At 45.6% G+C, this 21,229-nt stretch overlaps 1 protein-coding gene and 1 long non-coding RNA gene across 3 annotated transcripts in view; both read left to right on the top strand.

Moving 5' to 3' along the window:
* The window catches only part of KALRN (kalirin RhoGEF kinase), a 508,172-nt gene that overhangs the window by 422,829 nt on the left and 64,114 nt on the right, over window positions 1-21,229 (top strand). The gene's annotated exons all lie outside the window — the stretch shown is intronic.
* LOC147600176 (uncharacterized) lies at window positions 8,929-20,104 on the top strand. Its single transcript, XR_015258959.1, has 2 exons — window positions 8,929-9,161; window positions 18,700-20,104. It is a non-coding gene; the product is annotated as an uncharacterized LOC147600176 (long non-coding RNA).

The following is a 21,229-nucleotide window of genomic DNA, read 5'->3' as shown; positions in this document are numbered from 1 at the left end:
AGGCCATTTTAAGCTGTGAAAAAGCTTCGTAAAAAACAGTTTTGTGCATGGATGGCAGGGGAAGGCAGTTCAGGCTTTACACCCCAGTAGTCTTCATGGCCATTGCACCTCTGTTCAGACAGATCTGCTGTAGTTGTGCTGTGCATAGACAGTGCTGCTCCGCAGGACGACTGCTTCATACGTAGCCTTCACCTGGGAGCTATGCGTGTTCTGCGACATTCAGTCTGCTGCAGCCTTTCCTTATTTCAAAGATGTGTCTTTCTGCACTTAAAGATGCAAAAACGTGCATACCATTCCCCATCAGCTTGCTCATTGCTGCAGGACATGCAGGCACAACAGACATGGGCCTGATCTCAGCAGCACTGGGGGCTGGTGCTTCTCTCTGCTGAGAAGAAGATAGTTGGCCAGATGAAAGTACCCATTTTGTCTCACGTGGAAAGGCTGAACTATATCAGAGCATCAGATATGTGTCCTGTGCCTACCCAAGCAGCCAGGATGTAACACAATGGTTGGGATCCCCGAGACCAGGAGATAGTACAACAGTACAGGTGATGCATCACTCATATACCTTGAGGCTTTTGCAGCAAAATCTGAACAATAATGAAAGGAGAACCAAGGCAGATCAAGGAACTGATCTGGGCTAAATGAGCTTGGTTTTCCACCTTAGGTTAATTTTAACCTGGATCCGTTTGCGGCTCAGATTCAGTGTGAGGCTGCACAAACATTTCTGTTGGCACAGGGGAAGCAGCAGGAAGGAGCGGGCACCTGGGAGAGACAGGAAAGGCAACAAAGAGTTTTGGCAGGACTGTTGGCTCTTTGCAACCCAAAGTGCTCATGGAACTATCGTGTAATGTGGAGCTGTTAGGTACCGGGAGATCAGCTGAATATAAGAATTAAAAAATACTCCATGACATCATGTACTTGTTCCTCTCCCAGAAAGACAACAGGTTTTTCTGTCTTGCGGTGACTGGAAATGTCAATGTGTAGAAGTCCAGCTTTTGGCAATGTCTGATGGTACCAAGCAGAAGGGGGATTTCTACAGTATTTGGTGCTAACTAGCAGTTGCTCACTGATGTTCCCAGGAGCAGCACTTCTGTATAGGACATCAGCAGAAATCCTGCCTGCCAGAGAGCTAGCATCTTAAATATGCCATTGTTGCTAATATGTGGGCACTAAAGAATGAAAGCAGGCAGAGGTGCTCCACACTGATAAAAGCAGAGAAGTTGTTTTCTAGCCAGTTATTCCACCAGCTGATAAAAATAGCTTAAAAACTATTTTTTCAAAATCTCCGCACAGCAGGCTGCCTGTTATGTGTACCCTTGTTATTTATACCCGCTGTAAGTTTCAATAACAGCTTTACAGACTCTTTTATGCTTGTCTTAGATCTGGTATTGTGAATCAGAAAGCTTTGCCATCCTAAACATTGTCTGGTAAGATCTCTGCTTTCTGTTTTTACCCTAGAAAAAAAAGGAAGTGGAAAATACAGTTAATGCAATAATTTGGCCCAAATAAATAAAGGCTTTTACAATATTGACATTTAATTTTATTTTAATTCCAGTCCAATTCCTCCAAAGTGGCCAAACAGAGAAAATTGTATCTCGAACTAGAAAATGGTGTGTGCCAGTTTGCTAACTTTCTTTCAGCTTTCCTTGAACCGTAACTGTGTTGGATAGAGGGTGGGGGATAGGTGGTGAACAGAACTTGCGATTTTCTACAAAACATCTCAGGAAAATAGTCTGAATACTCTTCCATCAAAAAACACAAAACAAAACAAAAAAAACCAAAACATGTAACAACTTATTCTAAGGAAGGAGAAATGCCATTTAAAGAGAAAATTAGCTGTGGTTTCTGCCATCCAAAGAGAACAACCTCAGGCAAGTTGAGACAGGCAGGTCAGGAATACTTCTGTTACACTGTTAGTCTGTAGTTGCTAAAATGACAACTCACTTTTGTCATGCACAGGTGGGTGAGGCTCCTGTTTGTCTTGGAAAGCAGACCGTGATGGACTGAGATAGGCTCATGATTTCCCCACTGAGGCCAAACACAGTGAGACAGGAGCCAAAACGTGTTCAAAGGCAGTGCTGTAATGCTTTGTCCCTTCCATCTTTGGGTATTGCAGTAACTCCCAAAGATATGTCTCTGCTCTAATGGAGATAAGTGCTTCAGGAAATGAACACAAAACCTGCTTTAATTTTTTATTTCACTCTTTTTTTGCTGAAGGGTTGGAGTTTTTTTAATCTGACCAGTAGCTTGTTCAAGATGTGTCCATCATCCAGCGTAGCTCTCCAGCAACCAATTAGTACCGTGCTAACGCAATGTGGTACATGGCTCCATTTACTGTGCCTCTTATATTAAACTCATTTGTGAGGTAAGCCTCTTTGCTGCAGCCTCATCTGGGCATAACCCATCTGGTGGCACTGCTGGCGGGTCAGACAAGTCCTCTCGGCTCACACAGGACCTTGCTGAAGCAGTAGAGCCAGTCGAGGGGCAGGTGAACCTGCGCCAAGGTCTCGAAGGAAGGCAGCGGGGCAAGACTGTCCGATGGCTTCTAACTATTTTCTGAAGCAACTCACTGTCAGAAAATGGTTATTCTGTTTAGAAGTATCCATGGGTATAGTGGAATCGGTCCTGTGCTCAGGAAACCAGAGGAAGTGGACAATGTAGGAATCTGTTCTGATAGATCTGAGAGGCAAAGTTAGGCTGGAGGTTGAAGGGGTAGGTGCATTCTGCAGGTCTGTTCTGCTCCCGAGAGTGAGTGAAACTCTCCTAGGTTATACTTCCATTAATATTTTAGCTGCAACTCTAAGTTCCTTTGAAACAGACTGTATAACGTGAAAACAAGTGTCTGCATCTTATTCTGCAGTCTGCTGTACAGCCATCCCCCTCATGCTGTTTATTTGATGATGCTTTTAAGATACTTTTGGGGATAAGTCTCCAAGTACTTCTCTTTGTGTTCACAGGCTCTTCTTTCTTTACAGGATGCAGAGAAAGAAAAAAGATGGGTTGTAAATTAGGAAAGAAAGTTAGGCTAGTGTTGGTAGGGGACTTCTGATGTTTGGGAGAGGTGGGTTGTGCAGGACATAAAGATGAGGTCCATCTCAGCAGAGCAGCCGGGGCTGGCTGTGGCCTTTAAGGCTTTGACATAGAGTTGGTGGGCCAGGATGCTGTTTGGTCATGGCAACCCTTCCAAGTTGCTGTAAACCCATCCCATGCTGACGTCTACAGCAGAGGGATCAGTAATGATGTATTCTAACATTTGCTGAACATATGCCTGCATTGCAGTTCAACGTGGAGTTTGTGCTGGACTGTCTATATTTTCTCTTAATTTGTTTGTTTTAGCTAGTTGAGAATGTTCTTTTTTTACCTACCACTGTGCTGAACTGAGGAGCCAAAAACCTCTCCTTGGACTTGTGCTCCCTTGCGCCAGAGGGAATATGACTCTATTTATTTATTTATTTTTAATTTATTTGATCTGTTTTAATACCCAATAAAATTGTTGTTTTTCCCAACTGGCACGACAAGGCTCTGGCTATTTTTAAAGAATGTGGTTCATTTGATTTAATCTAATGAATGTTTAGTGCTGTTGAAAACAGCTGGAGCCAGAGCCAAGAATAATGTACTGAAATGTGCTGGTTGAGCAAGGACCGCTTCGCTCTGCCAATCTGCTTTCCCTACGATTGTTCCGACTTACCTGGTTTTGTGAGTAGCATTTACAGGCAAGACGTATTGATTGAGGTGCTTTTTAATACTAAATCTAAAAGCTGATAATGTCAGAGCCGTATTTTGCCACACTCATTTCAGGACACATCAAATGATAGCAACTCTTGTTGTTGTTCAGTGTAGGGTGTCTAATCTCTGTTTCAGACCACTTTGAAAGAAACGTGAAATGCTAGTATCCTTTTATTGCACGCAGGTAAATCAAGGCACAAAATAATTATTTTTCCACTAAAATCACCCGGAAAGCAAGTGGGAGAATCAATAATGGAACTGGTCAGCTAGCATCTACTGGGCTCCTTAAGATGCTGTGTAACTCTTGATTTCTCCATGAACTGAAATAAGACCATAATCAGAAAATGAGTTCTGCTAAATCCTTGCTCCTAGTGTTTCTCGCTGACTGGTTCTCAGCATGTCCATGTTTACTGTCCTGCCCGCACCATTGGAATTGCTCTGCAGAGGTACCTGACTCTCCCTACTGACAAAACTTAAATTTCATGCGAGTCCTTGCACTATGTGAATATGTCTCTGTAAGTTTAATCACGTATTTAAATGATGTATTTAAAACTGTACGAATCCATCTTCCTTTTGCCATCCATGAGTTATTTCTGTTAGTTGGTTTTCTATTCCTTCCTAAGAAATGAGTAGCTAATACTTAAGCTTCATTGGATTAAAAAAATAAATCGGCCATAATACATCTTACTCCATGATAGTGGTGCCCGTAGGGACGGATTTTCTGCAGAGATCACTTTACACCCTAAAGCACAATGTAGGATTGACTCGCATAAGTAATGAACAGATGCTCCTGACTGCTATTACATTATTCATCTCCCTCTATATGTGATGGGGGGAAGGAAACAGCACCTGTTACTGTGGGAGAAATGCTGTCGCTGCTGTTCTGCGTTACAGACCTCCAGGGCAATCTGGGCCAGGCGTATTTCACTGCGTTTCTGTTGACCCAAATGAAGCTGTGCCAGTTTACATCCACTAGTTATTTTGTCCTGTTTCCCTCAGGTAGGTCCTTCAGTTTATAACCTAAGGAAATGAAATAGCTGCTGCAGGTATGAGGGAGCACTGGAAATAGTGTAAAAATTGATATGTTCCATCTTTCACCCCAAAATCTGCAGAAGAGGACTGGGTAAAAAAGTATTAGAACATATTTCCCCTCCACAGCAAAAGTAATTTCTACAGACTCTCTCAGATTTCAAATGAAAGCAACTCGTGTGCCGGGGGACTTTCTAAAGGTGTCTTTAAGAGCAGACAGAACTAATTTCCTCGCCATCCTGACATTAGACTTGAGATTACTTCCCTTCTATCGTCTGCCTTGCACAGGGCAGCGCGCTTGGCCCGCGGTGCGGGAGCACTCTGATAGCCTCAGCTTCAGATGCAGCGAGTCAGGACCCTGACATTTCCTCGGCCACTCCACTGCAGATAACAGCGATTGTGTTTGGAGCGTCGTGCCAGGAGATGTTTCCTCAAAGAATTCTTGTCACTCAGGCATAGGTTAGAGCAAGGGCAGGAATGTTTTCTTTGCCCGGGGACATACAGGATTTTCAGGGACTATAGTCACACATTAATGCACCCTGCCCAATATTAACATGAAAAGTATAATGTGAACGTAGGAAGTGAGGTTAAGGATCCTTTATAGTCCCAGGCAAGTTCCTCCTTGCCCCTCACCTAGGGGCTGTGCAGATTTTTTCCCCACCCTGTGATCTCTGCAACACTTCTGCTTCTCCCAGCCTGAAGTTAAAGGCTCAGCCCAGCTGGCAGCATAGCTCCATAGTGAAACAGCCTCCCCCCGCCGCCCCCGAGCGCTGCTGTGCTTCCGTGCCTTCGGCGCAACACGCTCCCCGTTTGCCGGGCGCTGTCCCTCGGCCGGGGGCTCAGTCACCCCTCGCGTGGGGTCACGCAGCCCCCCGCCCCGCGTAGTGCCTGGGCTGGCCGCTAGGTGGCGCCATGCGCCCCGCACCCCGCCCCGCGGCGCAGCCACCTCTGCCGAAAGCCGCGGCATCAGGGAAGGGTTTGGGTTGGAAGGGACCTTCAAAGGTCACCCGGTACAACCCCCCTGCAAGGAGCAGCGACATCTCCGACCAGATCAGGTTGCTCAGAGCCCCGTCCAACCTGGCCTTGCGTGTTTCCAGGAACAGGGCATCCACCACCTCTCTGGGCAACCTGTGCCAGTGTCCCACCACCCTCATTGCAAAAAAAAAAAGAGTCTTTCTTATCTCTAATCTAAATCTACCTCCTTCTATTTTAAAACCATTACCCCTTGTCGTATCACAACAGGCCCTTCTAAAAAGTTTCCCCCCATTTTTCTTATAAGCCCCCTTTAAGTATTGAAACGCTGCAGGGAATTGAGCTGTGAAATGCTACTTTTAGGATGTTTCCTCATTACTTTTAAGATGTTTCCTCATTTCTTATGCAAGCAGTCTTAAAAGTTTTCTTACAATGAATTTTAAAGCGCGCCAAGAGCAGAGCTCTGGCCTGCAAGGCACTGTGCAGGCACTCAGTGAGGGACTGCTCAGGCCTCAGAGCCCACATCGCCCGCCCAGGCACACACGGGCCAGAGGCCATGCGAACTGTGAGGTGCCAGTGATGGGCACATTCATTTTATCTTGTTGTTGTTGTTGTTTGCTCAAAGTAGGCTGAGTTTAGGTGGGAGGCAGCCAGCCCATAGGGCAGAAGGTGGGCATGGGCATGGTGTGAGAGAGTGGATTACAACAGAGAGAGAGATGTGGTATGAAAAGGAAAGCAGAGGAGAATGAAGAGCTGCCTTCTCCTAAGGGTCCTGCTGTAGGTTTCCTGCAGCACCCAGAGGCCCTAAGCTGGTGCCTTCTTACTGCCTGGCCCTTCAGGTAGCCAAAACAGCCACCTGAAGAGCAGCTGCCTGGGGCACAGTGGCAGAGACAAAGGGTATATAGAGAAAGGGAGAAGCACAGAAGGGTGGGGGGGTCCTAGCTGGTTCCCAGTCCACCTCTTCCTTCTCCGGCTGCAGCTGCGGTTTCTGCTTCCAGTGAGACATATTATCTCCCTGCTACAGGCCCTGAGTGCACCCCCAAGACATTCCCTTGCATCTCCCAGATAGGCAAAGCCCCAGGTCAAAGAAAGACACAAGACACAGCAAAGTGGAAAGAGTCCTCTGCCAGGATGGCTCTCAGGTCTGCAGGATCCCACCTGGCAGCTACATGAAACCACCCAGCCCAGGCCTCCCCCCAGCCAGCAACCCAAGCCAGGTTTGTGACCGCTGTGCTGAAGCTGCAGCCCTGACCTCCTGTCCAGAAGTGGCCCTGGGCCACATGAAATGTCACTTACTCCAGACCAGCTGCGCAGCAAACCAAAAGCCTTAGTCCAGTTCACTAGTCGGTGGTATCACTGGTACAGCCATGCCTGCATGGGCAGAAGAGCTGGCACCCAGAGGCACAGAGCACAGCACGTCTCCCCTCTCTGCTGTTCTCCCCAGTACGGATTTATGCATGGGAGAAGCAGCTTGTTGGGTTTGTTCAGTTTTTGATACCAGAGCGCAAAACTATGATAGCTGTACCTTGCGATGGGTTAAAAATTGGCTGAATGGCTGAGCCAAGAGAGTTGTGGTGAATGGAGTTAAATCCAGTTGGTGGCCAGTCACAAGTGGTGTTCCCCAGAGCTCAGTGCTGGGCCCAGTTCTGTTTAATGTCTTTATCAACGATCTGGATGAGGGAATTGAGTGCTCCCTCAGTAAGTTTGCGGATGACCCCAAATTGGGTGTGAGTGTCGATCTGCTCAAGGATAGGAAGGCTCTACAGAGGGATCTGAATAGGCTGGTCTGATGGGCTGAGGTGAACTGTGTGAGGTTCAACAAGGCCAAGCACTGGGTTCTGCACTTCGGTCACAACAACCGCATGCAATACTACAGGCTTGGAGAAGAGTGGCTGGAAAGCTGCCCAGCAGAAAAGGACCTGGGGGTGCTGGTAGACAGCCGTCTGAACATGAGCCAGCAGTGTGCCCAGGTGGCCAAGAAGGCCAACAGCATCCTCACTTGTATCAGGATCAGTGTGGCCATCAGGAGCAGGGAAGTGAGTACTGTGTGCAGTTTTGGGCGCCTCAGTACAAGAAGGACATTGAGTTGCTGGAGTACGTCCAGAGAAGGTCAACGAAGCTGATGAGGGGTCTGGAGCACAAGTTTCATGAAGAGTGGCTGAGGGAACTGGGGTTGTTTAGCCTGGAGAAGAGGAGGCTGAGGGGAGACCTTATTGCTCTCTACAGCTACCTGAAAGGAGGTTGTACCGAGGTGGGTGTTGGTCTCTTCTCCCAAGTAACTAGTGGTAGGACAAGAGGCAATGGACTCAAGTTGTGTCAGAGGAGGTTTAGATTGGATATTAGGAATAATTTCTTTACTGAAGGAGTGGTCAAGCATTGGAATAGGCTGCCCAGGGAACTGGTGGAGTCACCATCCCTCGAGGTGTTCAAAAAACACGTAGACGTGGTTACTCCACTTAGTAGGCATGGTGGTGTTAGGTTGATGGTTGGACTTGATGATCTTGGAGGTCTCTTTCCAGCCCTAAAGTTTCTGTGATTCTATGAGGCTGTTGCTCTGGAATCCTGCCTGACCTTTCCTACCAGCCGCCTCCAGCAAGGTTTGGGACATTTTTGGCACTTCCAGTTTTCCATGCTTCAGGTGGGAAATCCTAACACAATAGGCTGGCACCTTCCAAAGCAAGCCGTGCTTCTGGATCTCAGCCCTCTTGGTCCGTTTGCCAACAGGGTAAGCGTGTACCCGGCAGAGTTCCAGGCAGGTCTCCTGGGATCACAACAGCCTGGTTTGCGTTTTATATTGCTTGTAAAAAGTTTTAGCTGTCAGATGCTTAAGCTAAGGAATGGCGCTGGGAGGGGGGGAAAAAAAAAAAAAAGTTGTGAACTTTAAAAAAAAACCAAACCCACAGCCATACGAGTTTTGCCTTTTAAAGACTTCGGAGACTCCACAACCTATCAGAGCTTTAGCCAGCTTCCCCCAGGCAGTTGTTATTTCTCCCTACCGGCCCCGGCCGCGGCCACCGGCCTGAGCGTAGCCACAGCGGTATTCCCCCCCGAAACCCGGTTTTTCTCCCAGACGGAGGCGGGAGCCCCGTCCCGCCGCAGCCCCCGCTCCCCCCGCGGGAGGCGGTGCGGTGTCCGGTGTCCGCGCCCCGCCCCGCTCCGCCCCCGGAGGTGCGCGCCGGGCACGGCGGCTGCGGGGCGCCGCGGCCGTTTAGCGCGGCTGCTGTTACATATTTTTAAGTCTTTAGGGCTTTTTTTTTTTTTCTTTTCTCCTTTTCTCCCCAGTTGTGATTTGTTGTTTTTCCCAAGCGGGCCGGTGGCTCCTTGCCATGAGCAGCCCGAAGGCAGCATGAAAGCGGGCAGGCGCGGCTATCCCGCCCGCTCCGGTGTAGGATGGCTCCTGGCGAAGTGCTGCTGCTGCTGCTCCTGCAAAGGTCGGTGGGGTCCAGGGGGCGCCCACCTCGGGGTGGATGCGGGGGGCCGGGAGCTCAGCGCTGCCCTCGGCGGTGCAGCGTCCCCCCCGCCGCCCGCCCGCTCTGTCCCGGGGCGAGCGGAGGGTGGAGGCGGAGAGCGGCCCCCGGGTTCGGCGGCCCCCGGCCCGCGGGGCAGCGCGGCGGGGACCCCGCGGCGCCCACTCGGCGGGGAGCCGCGGGTGGGTGAACCAGCCGCTGGCATCGGGAGGGCGAAAGTTGACAGGATACATTTTATCGTTGCTGGTAGGAAACGCCCTGGGACTGTAAGGTCAATAGGGCGGGGAGAAATATTTGCTTAAATAAGATTTCTTTTTTTTTTTTTTTTTTCCCCCTTTCTAGTCTTTCTTGGGCTCGGTTAGGAGCAAAATGCTTTGAGAACATCTGTTTCTCACAGTTCACAAATCTCTGAATGGTGATGTGGGAAGGTCTGGGGAAGCTGGCTGAGCTGAAACGCTGAGAGAGATGTGGGAAAGCCACAGCAGCTAGAGCGCCTTGTAAAAATAAAATAAAAATCTGGCTTTTACAAAGAACAGTGCAGCTCAGATGCGTTGACTGAACATTTCCCAGCCTGCAGTCTTTATGCAGTGATAAGGCTCTTGAAATTGTTCTGGATAATGTGAGTTTTTTGAAGATGTGTGTGTGGGATTTCAGTGTTTCCTGTTCTCCGAATGGCCAAGCAAAAATGTCTCAAACTAAACTTGCCTTTTCTTCTGTTTTAGGTCTTTTTTTTTTTTTTTTTTTGTAATAATGGAACCCATTCTCACACCCCCAGATACAGATGATTTGAGTATGGGTGGGTTTACTGGTCACGCTTATGTGGTGACAGCAGCAAACCAGAACGAGTTGGTGATGGAGTTTGCCATGATTTCATAAGATGTTGATCTTTTTCAGCCTAGGGGGAACACACTATTTCATGCCAAAGAAGTGACTGTTGAGGTCAACACACAAAACCCCACTGTTTTGTGGCCTTTAAGAAGGAACATGCAACCTGCTTGTAGGTGTAGGGTTGCTAACAGAAAAGTTGTGGCAGGAAATTACTTGGACAGCCTGTGCTTTAATGTGTTGGCCCATGCAGGAGGTTGGGGTGGTATTCAAGGTCTCTGACATTGCTCTGGTCTTTAAAATGTTGATTCTAACAGATTAAAATCTCAGCCTACAAACATCTCTAAAAGGGGGAAGGGGAAACAGCTGGCTTTTCTCTCTGCTTTTGAAATGTTAACTGTGTTTGCGGTCCTAGTTTACCGGGTTAGTAACAAAAGGTATTTTTGTGATACAGCCTGCTTTACTTCTTTCTTGTCCTTGGTAGTAAGCTTCAGGCAAAAAGTTGTAAAAGGCTATCTGTTATATTGTGTTTATTAGAGAAAACCCGAGCTAGTCAGATGGTGGAAATACTCCCTGAGTATAAGCAGGTACCAAGCCTGACACTTGGTGAGGGATTTGGGTGCCCCAGACTACAGCATCAGTGTGCTGCTGTTGGTGGCTTCTGCCATTAAGCTGGGAGATCCTTTAATGTGGCAACCAGACCTTAGAAGCTCTGACTTCATGTGTTCTGTGTCATCAGTGATCACCTTTGCTTCTGGGGGGACACTCTTAGTCCCAGGGCTTCTCACCAATCTCAGACTTGCGGTACAAATAGGTGACTGTGGTTTGTATTTAAGATGGGTGTGAAGCACTGTGGGGCTGCTCTCCCTGCTGCCCCATACATGACCTTGCCGTTGCCTTTGGAAATGTGACTCTGCTTTTTCCTGGTGACAGATGCCTGATATATCTTGATCTTTTGCAACAACTGAGTAGGTTTTGTTGTGCCAATAAGAACCGTACGGTGAGAGAAATCGAGAAGATGAGCGTGCAGTCTATGCTCGAACAGAGGTTATGTCAGTACAAGCTGTGTCAGTGCTTTTCGTGCTGTGGTGCTTGGAAGTGCTGTAGATGCCTGATCTCCTAAATAGCAACAATAATGCAGAGCTGGAAAAACCCAAACCCTAGGTCCCCAGTTTATCACAGAATACATAAATTTTGTGTAACTGGGCATTTCTCTGAAGAATTTTGATGGATAACTCAAACTACTCTTATGCATCAATCTTGTCCTGTCTTTTGCATCAGTAGAGACCTTGATGCTGCTTTTTCTGCTTGGTTCTCTTGGTGAGTTTCTGATCTTGTCAGCTTTGCCCATGTACAAAGCTATTGGGATCCATCCAGAGAAAGCAACTGACACTTAGTACCATTTGCAGTTTTGCTCTGACCCTTATAGTCCCCTGCAAGAACTAAATAAGGACTACTTGTCTGTTCTGAAGTATGGAGAGATACGAATCCTAATATAGGAGTGCCTCAGAGCAAGAGTCTGTCACTTACTTTCAGCCATAAAAAGAGGTAGTTCAGAACAGTAGACTTGCACAGCCTTCAGGCCCATGTGGGCAAGAGTGGGCAAGCACGCTTTCTGCAGTATCTCCAAAATGCAGGAATGCAAAGTGACCTAGTGTAATGGGATGCTTCTTAGTGCTGCAAAACTGGCTCTGAAAGCAGACTGATAAGAGGGTTCAAATTCTGATGGACTTCTGATAACTAGAAAGTCATTGAACTCTCCTTACAAATCAGCCCAGGATTTGCAATTGAATATAGCTTATTTTCTTTCAACGTGGAGTCCCTCTCCTTGGTTATCTATGTGGTTCAGATTAGAGGCTCCTTTAAAAGGGTCTTCCATGAGGGAAGGGGAAGAAATTGGAGAAATTCCTGCTTTGTGAAATGTCTTTTTTAAGGCAAATGGTCAGCTTGAATGTGACAAGGTCAAAGCTTTGTTGCCTTTAAACACAGAGCAAAGTCCAGCGTTGAGTGCCATTCCTCTCCCCTACCTTCAGCGCAGAGCTCTGAAGCTTGGCTCAGGTGGAGGCTGAACTCTGGGCTCTGATACGCGAGGAGCTTTGAAGAATAGTCAGTGACTCAGATTTAAGCTCAAAGTTAAATTCTATGTGCTGTATTATACCCAGGGCCTTATTTAGAGGATATTTCTTTCCAGTAGTTCAGCTCATTCAGTTCTAGCCCAGTCTGCAGGTCTCATTTCCCTAAGGGGCACCAGAAGGGTGGAAAGCACTAAAAAGGTGTAGGAAATACGCCTTTTCTTCAAGTGCAAGGAGAGATATCTGTTCTGATCTGCTGGACTTGAGAAGCTAGCTATGAGTGCATCAGATACAGCCCAAAGAAAAGGGCCTGTGGTTAAAAGTAATCTATTGTCAACATAACTTTACAGTGCAACACCTTACATCTCATTCTAGGTAACCTTATGTGGCTGCAGAGTGGCTTCAGGTGAGAATACAAAACACGTCTTACGTGAGGATAGCCAGAAACAGGGAAGATGGATTTAAATGGATGCACCATATCGGCTTCAATAAAGAACGTGTGTCTCTGCCTCCTTGAACAGTTGCTCTTCTGAGCAGGCTGTTGGTCGTATCCAAACTTTTCATTTCAGAACAAAAGAAACTTAATCTGAATGCCAAACCTTTAATCTCAGTGTGCTGAAAATGAAAGATCGAGTGGGTTTGTGTCTGTGCTACACTCCCGGTAAAGCTCTTGTTTAAATTTCCTGCCCTTCTGACCTCTCCTCTCTCCTGTCTCCTACAGTTTTGCTCTTCCCTCTGCGTTTTTGTTTGTTTGTTTGTTTTACTGTTCTCTTTTTCTTTCTTTGCTTCCTTTTCCTCTTCTTGCTAGCTTTCCCTGAGACTTTGATTGGTCACTGGCTCAGTCTGGTGAACCTCTTTGCTGTAAGATTAACAAAGTAAGCTTCTCTTGACAGAGTGATGGTGACTAATGTGCAGTGAAGGGAGTTCAGCCAGCCACCTTGTACATCTTTGCTAGCTAGTCAGATACAGAGCCTTAACTGGAAGTTGGGCAAACCGGCATCACGACAAGGGCTGTCAACAGCATGTTAATAAAAGTTATTTCTTCATTAGGTAAAAAGTGAGATCTGATGCTGCTTTTTATAGAAGGTGCTGACACTGTGTTGCAGTGAGCTGCAGAGCTTTGCTAGGGAAACTGGTACCTTTGTGCTGAGTGGTAGCAAGAGAGTGATCTGCAGTAATATATTCAAGCCCATAACATTTCCTAATTTGAACATATTTTATTTAGTGTTTCAGGCTGAGCCATGGTTACACTGTGTAAAGCATAATGGAATGCATGGCCAAAGCAGTTCCATCAAAATTGAGGCAGAGGAGAAAACAATAGTAAAATTAAGGGTGTCAACCAAAGCTCGCTTCGTTTCCTGGTCCATCCTGAATGAGAAATATGAGGAAACTGCTGCCTTCCCCAAATATACTCCTTGGGTGATGTCCGTCTGTTGTTCATTAGTTACATCTCAGAGAAATCAAGAGGATCAAGTGTACTGGTCTTCTGTGGGCAGTCTCTCTCTCAGCCAAGTTGTGCTCGGCTCTTTCTCCTGGCAGGTTCACAAGCAAATGGCTGTGGTGAGGTTTGGGAGAGTTGTTTTCTTCCAGTTCTATTAAGAGAAAACTGGTAAGCCCATGACAGGAAAATCTCTTCCAAATCTTGCGTTTTCCTACCTCCGCAGGCTGAGTCAGGAGTTGAAGGAGGTCATGGCAGATAGTTATTGGAGGGGACAAAAGAGTTGATGAAAACGCTGTTCAGCTGAGCAAGTAGGATTAACATGATGAGGAGAATGCTGTTAGCAAAAAAAAATCACTCTTTTTCTAAGTGTAGGAATGTGCTTTCCCACACCTGCTCTATGCCCTTCTGACAGTCCTGAGTTAAACGTATCTCAAAAGTGTGACTGACAGTCCCCATGCCAGTCTTACGGGGTAAATAAAGACTCACTGATCAGAACCTGTTAGCATTTGTGTGTGTAGGCATGTCCTCCCTTGAACGTGGCAATGAGACATGGGAGGATTTCAGCAGGAGAAGTCCTTGGGTGATAAGCAACCTCTGGACATGGGCATTTGAAGGAGAAGCATGGCCACTGCTCTGTTGGCAGGCTGGGAGAACAGTGAGCTCTTTTTAGGATTATTTAGCTTTAAGCATTGTTAAATCTTACCTGTTTGCAGGAAGGTTTTTTGAGGGTAGAAACCTTGTTCATGGGATACAGCTTGTCAAGTTTTCAGTGGATCTGTGTTACTACAAAATATAAAGTGTCTAAGAGCACGGGAGGTTTGAGGTTTCTCAAAGCGCTGGTTGCTGCACGTGACTCTCGGCTTACTGCTCTCATCTCCCACCAGCCACTTTCTGTAAATCTGATGTTTATCGTATCAGTGCCAGTGTTCGGGATGCTTTAACAACTTTCAGTTCCCAAGATCCAAGTAATACTAGCATTATTTTTTTTTATTTTTTGAGAGTTAGACACACTATTAGACAACTCTAACTCTCTCGATGCAAGCTAGCCCGTCATCCTCCAGCTTTGTGTCTCCCTTTTGTAGCCTTAACTTTTGAGATGTTGTTATATACAGGATGTGACATAAGTTGTACAAAAAATAAACTTTTGGATCTTAATTCCTATATGTTAAATTGATAGTGAGCACTTCTGTAAAGATCAGCTTTCAGTTCCTAGTCTAGAGGTGAATGCATGGTGGGAATCCTTATTATTCAGATTGCTGCTTGTTTTCAACTTTCACAAATTCATCTAGCATTCAAGAAACTTGGGGTTTCCTTTAATGCAGGCAAGGCTTCTAAACTTCCAATTTGCTCTAAGAAGGATATAAGAATTCAAAAGGCTTTATTCATCTTGTCAAAAGCCTGAAGAAGGGAGGCTTTATTCTAAGGGAGAGAGAACAAATAATTGTGAAAAATATATTTTTGGTAACTCCCTGTTCACTGCAAAGAACATGGGGTAACTAAACATGCTGCTTTCCTATAAAATAAGTGCCAGATAGATGTATTGTTTAGGAATTCAATGCACGGATGCTGAAATAAAGTCTACCAATTTTGAAGTGAAAGAAAAAGGGCAGTTATTTCACATGACCCCAGAAGGATTTTGATTTTTTCCAAGCTGTTATGTTTCAGCATACACCTTGTTAAAACTTGTGTTTGTATTAGGGAAACTGATCTATCATTTTAAAGTTAAAAAAAAAAATCAAAAAGTTTCAGTCTAAAAATAGCATCAAGATACTTCTCAAACACACCAGAACACTGTTACAGTTCACTGTAATTCTTGTCTGTTAATGGGCTTTGTGAAGACTTTTTCATCTTTGGCAAAAGTTGCAATTTCTTTTCAAAAAAGAATTCATTGGGCAGTTAGTGATCTACAGAAGTAGTTTTCAAGTCAGTAACGAAATCCAGTTCTGTGCCAGTTTAGCCACTGCATCAGTTGCTGTTGCAGAACAGTTGAGTTGCTAATATTGCATCACACAGTTCTGTGCCATGTAAAGATACTTTTTGAAAGAACTACGGAAGCACATCTGGCTGTTCTTTTAAAGATCTGTGTATCGTAAATAGGACTTTGACATGTGTAAAGAATTATTAGAAAATACCCTAACAAGATATGCTGGAGAACTTCTCCCTTGGCTACTGTTCTTTGCTGTTAGAAAACCGCAAATAAAAAATCAAGCTGTTTGCTTTTGGTTCATAATGTTTGATGTGGCTGATTATGCTGAAATACAAACCATTGCTTGGATTAAAGGTAGTTAGTGCATCCCGGCAGGTCTCCTTTGGAGTTTGACATGCCTCTCAATCTGTTAGCCTCTGTTCCGGACCAGCCCCTCAATCCTCCCCCCAGCAGGCTGGGAACGTGGAAATCACACACGGCACCTGGGCTTCTTTCAGATCATTAGGACAAAATATGAAAATTTCACCAGTGAAGTCCTAATGAGATGAGAAATAGAACCTGCAAGCTGAATTACAGCAGTTAGTGACAGAACAGCCGTGTGAAATCCACTGAGGACACTTTTTCATGCAGTTGAGGCTTGCTGACAATTACAGCTACGGAGTATAGCAGCTGAGGATGTGTGCTGGTATGCTGGGCTTTGGTTTTGGGGTTTTTTTTCTCTCTCCTCATAATGCACATGCAGCTTATTGAACAGAGGTTTCTTACATCCCCAAGACATGCAGTACAGTCTTAACCTATTTGAAAACACATTACAGTTCAGTGAGCGCTCTGAAACTTTCTTGAGGTCACGTAGGAAATGGGTAAGAAAATGAGCATCGAATAATCTGAAGTCATAGCTTCCAGATTTCTATCTACCAGTTGATTTCAGCCTTTTTATAGGCCAGCATGTCCTAGGAAGCACGTCACGCGCGTACCCGAGATCATCTTGTTCAGCAGCACCAGTTAACGGTGGCTAAAACAACCCCCTCTGCGCAGTGGGGAGCCGCGGGGTTGCATTAGGGCTGAAGGCAGCATCTCGGTGGTTGCGAGCCAGAGAGCATGGACCAGCATGTGTGTTCCTTCTCATCGGCTGGGGTTCTCTGCAGTCCCAAATCAGATTTGCCCTTCCTGAGCACCCCTGATGAACAAGGCCCCAGCTGTCTGCTGCCACAGGAGCGTGCGCCAAGGCAGGCTGGGAAAAGTGTTGCACAACCCGCTATAATTTAACCACATGCTGAATGAATACACTTTTGAGAACTCTTTTGAAGAGATGTTGCCTAATTAATCCTGCAGGGGGTATAATATGTATATTTTTGAAATCCAGTTTTAGCATCATGCAATTAGCTTTTATGGCCTAAGGATTCTGATTTAAGACATTCTTTAGTTACTAATGATAATCTGTTTTAATTAGAAATGCAAATGTGTTTTAGATCCAAATGTATCTGAGCAGTACAATGTAAAAAGATGATTCACGGCTAATACCGTTGAAGTGCCTCAAGTCTGGTATTCTTTGTACCTTCTGTAGTTTGAACCCTGAGGATCAACACGATATTCAAACATCACTCTCAGCTGAAGCATGTGGAGGCTGAATAGATTTCTTTAGGAAATGGAATAAGTATTCATCAACAGGGATCCTTTCTAGGGCAGCAGAAGGAAAATCATAGCTTTAGGCAAGAAGGAGGCAACACTTTGAATGTTACAGTGGTAAGTTCAGCTCTGCAATAGCAGAGCACAGCTCCTGCCAGGGCACAGGTGCTGAGCAGACAGCAGCATCTTAGTTGACTTTGTCTTATTATGAGAGAAATTACTCGGGCTTGAACATCCCAAGCTGCTCAGAGGGGTTTGTAGCTGCTGAGAGCTGTGCTACCGTAAAATTTGACCTGGCAGTGTGTCTAAGAAAAGCCTCAAGCAAGGCAAGCTCCAGACAAACATCTAAAGGCTAATGTTTGCTGAATATTCACTGCAGTCACTTGTCCTGGAGATATTAAACTATCAGGCAGGCGGACATCTGTGATCATAGTACATTGCAGTATGAGATTACCTGTATTCAACAAAGTCTTTCCAGAATCAAAGAGCCTCTGCTGCTAGACCAGTCCAGCCCTTGCTATTGTATTCAAATAAGTGTTTCTTTTTCTTAGCTGTTTCAAAAGATGTGTCCAAAAGAAAGCAGCTACTCAGGAATAGTGAAGATGGCTTTTGTAATGATAATCTCTTATTAGGCATGTTGCTTGCTACAGCATTTTTAAAGCTACTTGCAATTAGATGCAGTGATGCAGCTGGGAACTGTGTGGTGCAGTTTATGCAGTGCACCTCTCCACATCTCTGCTAAGCTGGATGTAGAATTTTTTCCGTGAGGAGACTGCTAGTAAGGAGCAGTGGTGTAAGCACCATGAAAGTCATGGGAGGCTCCATGTGACCCTCCAGAAGTTAAAATCAGTGAGTTTCTCAGAGCTAGCCTTATTGGGAAGGTTGGTGGCTGGGTCAAGGCACTTGCACAGCTTCAGAAGGCTGAGACCTTGGCAGGGTGCTGCAGAGAGCTCTCCTGTTCCCATGCAGCAGATGCTCTCTGAGACTTCAAGTTCTCGTCCCATCTTTCTTGCTGACGCAGAGTGTAGTAGTGATTTCCTCACCTGAAATGTGACAAACTTGTGGACTGGCACGGCAAGGAAAGTTCCTCACAGAACTGCTTCCTGCCCTGGCAAGCTGTCAAACAAAAAACCAAGACATAGATCGCATAAGCTTGTTATATGGGGCGGCAAGTGATGTTCTAATTTTCCTGCTTAAGCTGAGTGAATTAAAGCTTCGCACAAGTCTAACTGATAGTCTTGAGTGTGCAGTCAAAAGTGTCCGAGCTGCTTAGCCATTTCCCTGTGCCGTGTTCAAAGAGCAAAACGTCACAAGCACCAGTACTTCTTATCTATGTGTTTTTATTTCCAAACCCCTGTTTGCATTTACTTCATTCATTACTTCTTTTAATTCATCCCAACCAGTACCTTTGCTGTGAACTTGTATTTTCTGCTAGTATTTCTGGAGGATGAGGGCCTGGAGGAAGCTGCTTTGGGCACCAGCCCCGGAGGCTCTGGCTGCAGTGTGTCTGTCGTCAAACACCCCAACCTCGTTGTTCTTGGTGGTTACGTGGTGTCCGCTCTCGCACTGCACCACTTGCAACTTATTCTTATTCCGTTCTTTTCTTTTCAGGGGCTGTCAGAGCCTGAATAATTTAAGAGTGAACAAATGAGAGACATTCATGGAGGACTCTCTTCTTACCTAGGCACAATTTGACAAGCATGTAGATTGCCTTGGGTTTCCACTGCACCTACCACAACTTTACTAAGAGAAAAGCCCCCTTTCCTAGACATCTGTGTCATTCTTGCTTAGTAAAGTTATTCAAGATCAGCGCCTTTGGAATTGGTTGGTAAATGGACAAAGACTTTCTCTTTGCCCGGAGCTCCTGACAGCCTCCAAGTACCAAAGAGAACTCCACAGCACTAGAAAGCAAGAGACAGCTGCTGAATGTTGGAAGCTACTGCATTTGGCAAAAGAAGCTGACGCTAAGATGCACACAGTTGTGTTTGTTTGTTCTGCTTGTTTTCTGTGCTTTCTGAGCCCTGTGTGTGCCTGGAAAGTTTAATGACCAATCCCTTCTTTCTCAACATGCAGTTTTTCTTCCTATCCCAAAAAGCTTTGGGTTCTGTTCTTGCTTTTTTTTTTTTTTTTCCAATTCCAATTTATTTTGTCACCAATACTCTTCTGTTGTTTCCATGAAGAATTGTTTGGGGACAAAATCACAGTTTTCCTTGAGGTAGGGAGACATAAATACAATATTCAAATGTTGTTCTTCTCTCCTCTCATTCAGCAAAGTGGTCCACCTTGTCATAGAGAGGTTGCTGGCTTCAAGATTCGACTTCAGCAATGATGTCATTTAACTGAGAAATTACTTCATTAAGTATAGAAAAATTCTTACAGTAGCTCAATTTGGGAGCTGCTGAATGAAGCTGACCCTTGACACTTTGCAAAAGAATAAGGCTTGTGTTGTACCAACAGCTGCTTGGAAACCATGTGTAATAAAGTTTGGTTTTGTGCCCATCACCAGGATAAAAGCTGGTATTCACCAACTCTGGTACCCTTATGCTCCCAGCAGAGCAAAACTGCTTAGATCAAAGTTTAGAAGTCTGCTTCTATGTGGGTATCTATACATTTTAGAGTTCCTTATGCTAAAAGTAATAGTGTACTTGCAAAGACCAGCAAATGCTGCTCTTCTTGTTCAGCTTCAAACCTGACATTCCCCCCTCATCCTCCCATATAGGTTTCTATAAAGGTTCAGGGTTAAAACTCTTCTACGGAACATGCATAAGTTTCCTATCAAATATATATCAAGGGGGATTTTTGCTTTGTGTTTGGAGCTTTGTTCTTTTTGCTGCTAGTGACACTTATTCTGGAAACTTCAGGGTCGGCGATTACTTTATTTTTGTCACAAAATGAGGGCAGTGTAAATACAAAATGTAAAGTAGAAGAACTTAGAGAAGTGCTTCAACGATTTGTTTGACTAAATTGAAATAAATGTTGATTTGTTCAAAAAAAAAAAAAGCATACTCTTTCTGGATCTTGTTAGTCTTGACTTTTTATTTCGTTTCTTTGCTAAAGCAAAATGCGTGCCTCTTGACTTCAGAACTCTGCTTTCCCAGCTGTGAGGCATTACAAGAAGGCTGCTCCAACGTGCGCTCCCAGCAGATGTGTTGGGTTTGCTCTCACTGTACTCTGGGCTGGTCCGGGATGTGTGCTGGGTGCAGACTCGAGGCAAGAGAATGGGTGAATGAAATAGAGTGTGTAGAAATACTGTGTCTGGCCTCAAACTCTGCTGTGTGAAGCAACTGCTCTTTTTCTGAACTTTTCCACACCTTTTTTTTTTTTTTCAGTAAAAACCTATTCCAAAATGTTGCTGCTTTGTGGGGAGGTAAGCAAGGTTGTTTTGGAGGACTCAAGGCAGGTCAATAATGTACCGATCTCATAGTATTTTGGGATAGGAGCTGGCTAGGAGTATCTCGCTTACCAACGAGTTGGTGGCTTTACTCTGTGGATGTTTGTTCTCCTATGATTCCTGTCATGAACTCAGAGCAGCTTACCTGAGGGGTTGGATGGGATTCTGAAGCAGGATGAATTGATGGAGAGAAAAAGGGCTCGAACCTCCCACCAGAGAAGTCTTAGATACCCATCACAGTTGTAAGATGTTCCCAGCAGCTGGTTTCTGAGCAGCACGCCCAGAGAGGAGGACCGCAGATGTTCCAGGTGCTATCGAAGTGCTTGGTGCCGTGGGGTTCAGTTGCGTGCTTTCCTGAGAGCCTCTTCAGAGGCACAGGGACGTGTTCTGCCTTTGTGCAGCAGCCCCTCAGGTTAAATGCCCACCTGTAGGAAATAAGACCCTGCCCTGTATTCATCTGAGGACCCATCTTCCTCTTTTCCCCCGTGCCCTTGCTACAATTACCTCTGACAATAGCTTTAGGTCCACATGAAGTAGCAGATACAACAGAGGTTAATTCTGTAGCTGTTCCTCTCACCAGGCGCTCTTGGACAGTAAGAGAGTCATGTTTTATTTCAGCAGGCTCTCTCGTTGTGCCTTCCCCTTGTGCTGTTTTTCTCCCTGGAGACCCTGCTCGCTCATTCAGCACGCTCTTAGGATTTCAGTAACTTTTCTTGCAAGGTCTCTTGAGACTGCGCGCCTCTGTGCTGT

Source organism: Chlamydotis macqueenii, chromosome 6 (assembly GCF_036417535.1).
Source record: "Chlamydotis macqueenii isolate bChlMac1 chromosome 6, bChlMac1.mat, whole genome shotgun sequence".
Taxonomy (NCBI): domain Eukaryota; kingdom Metazoa; phylum Chordata; class Aves; order Otidiformes; family Otididae; genus Chlamydotis; species Chlamydotis macqueenii.
The sequence above is the reverse complement of the archived record's forward strand: the minus strand, read 5'-3'. Positions and strand labels throughout refer to the sequence as shown.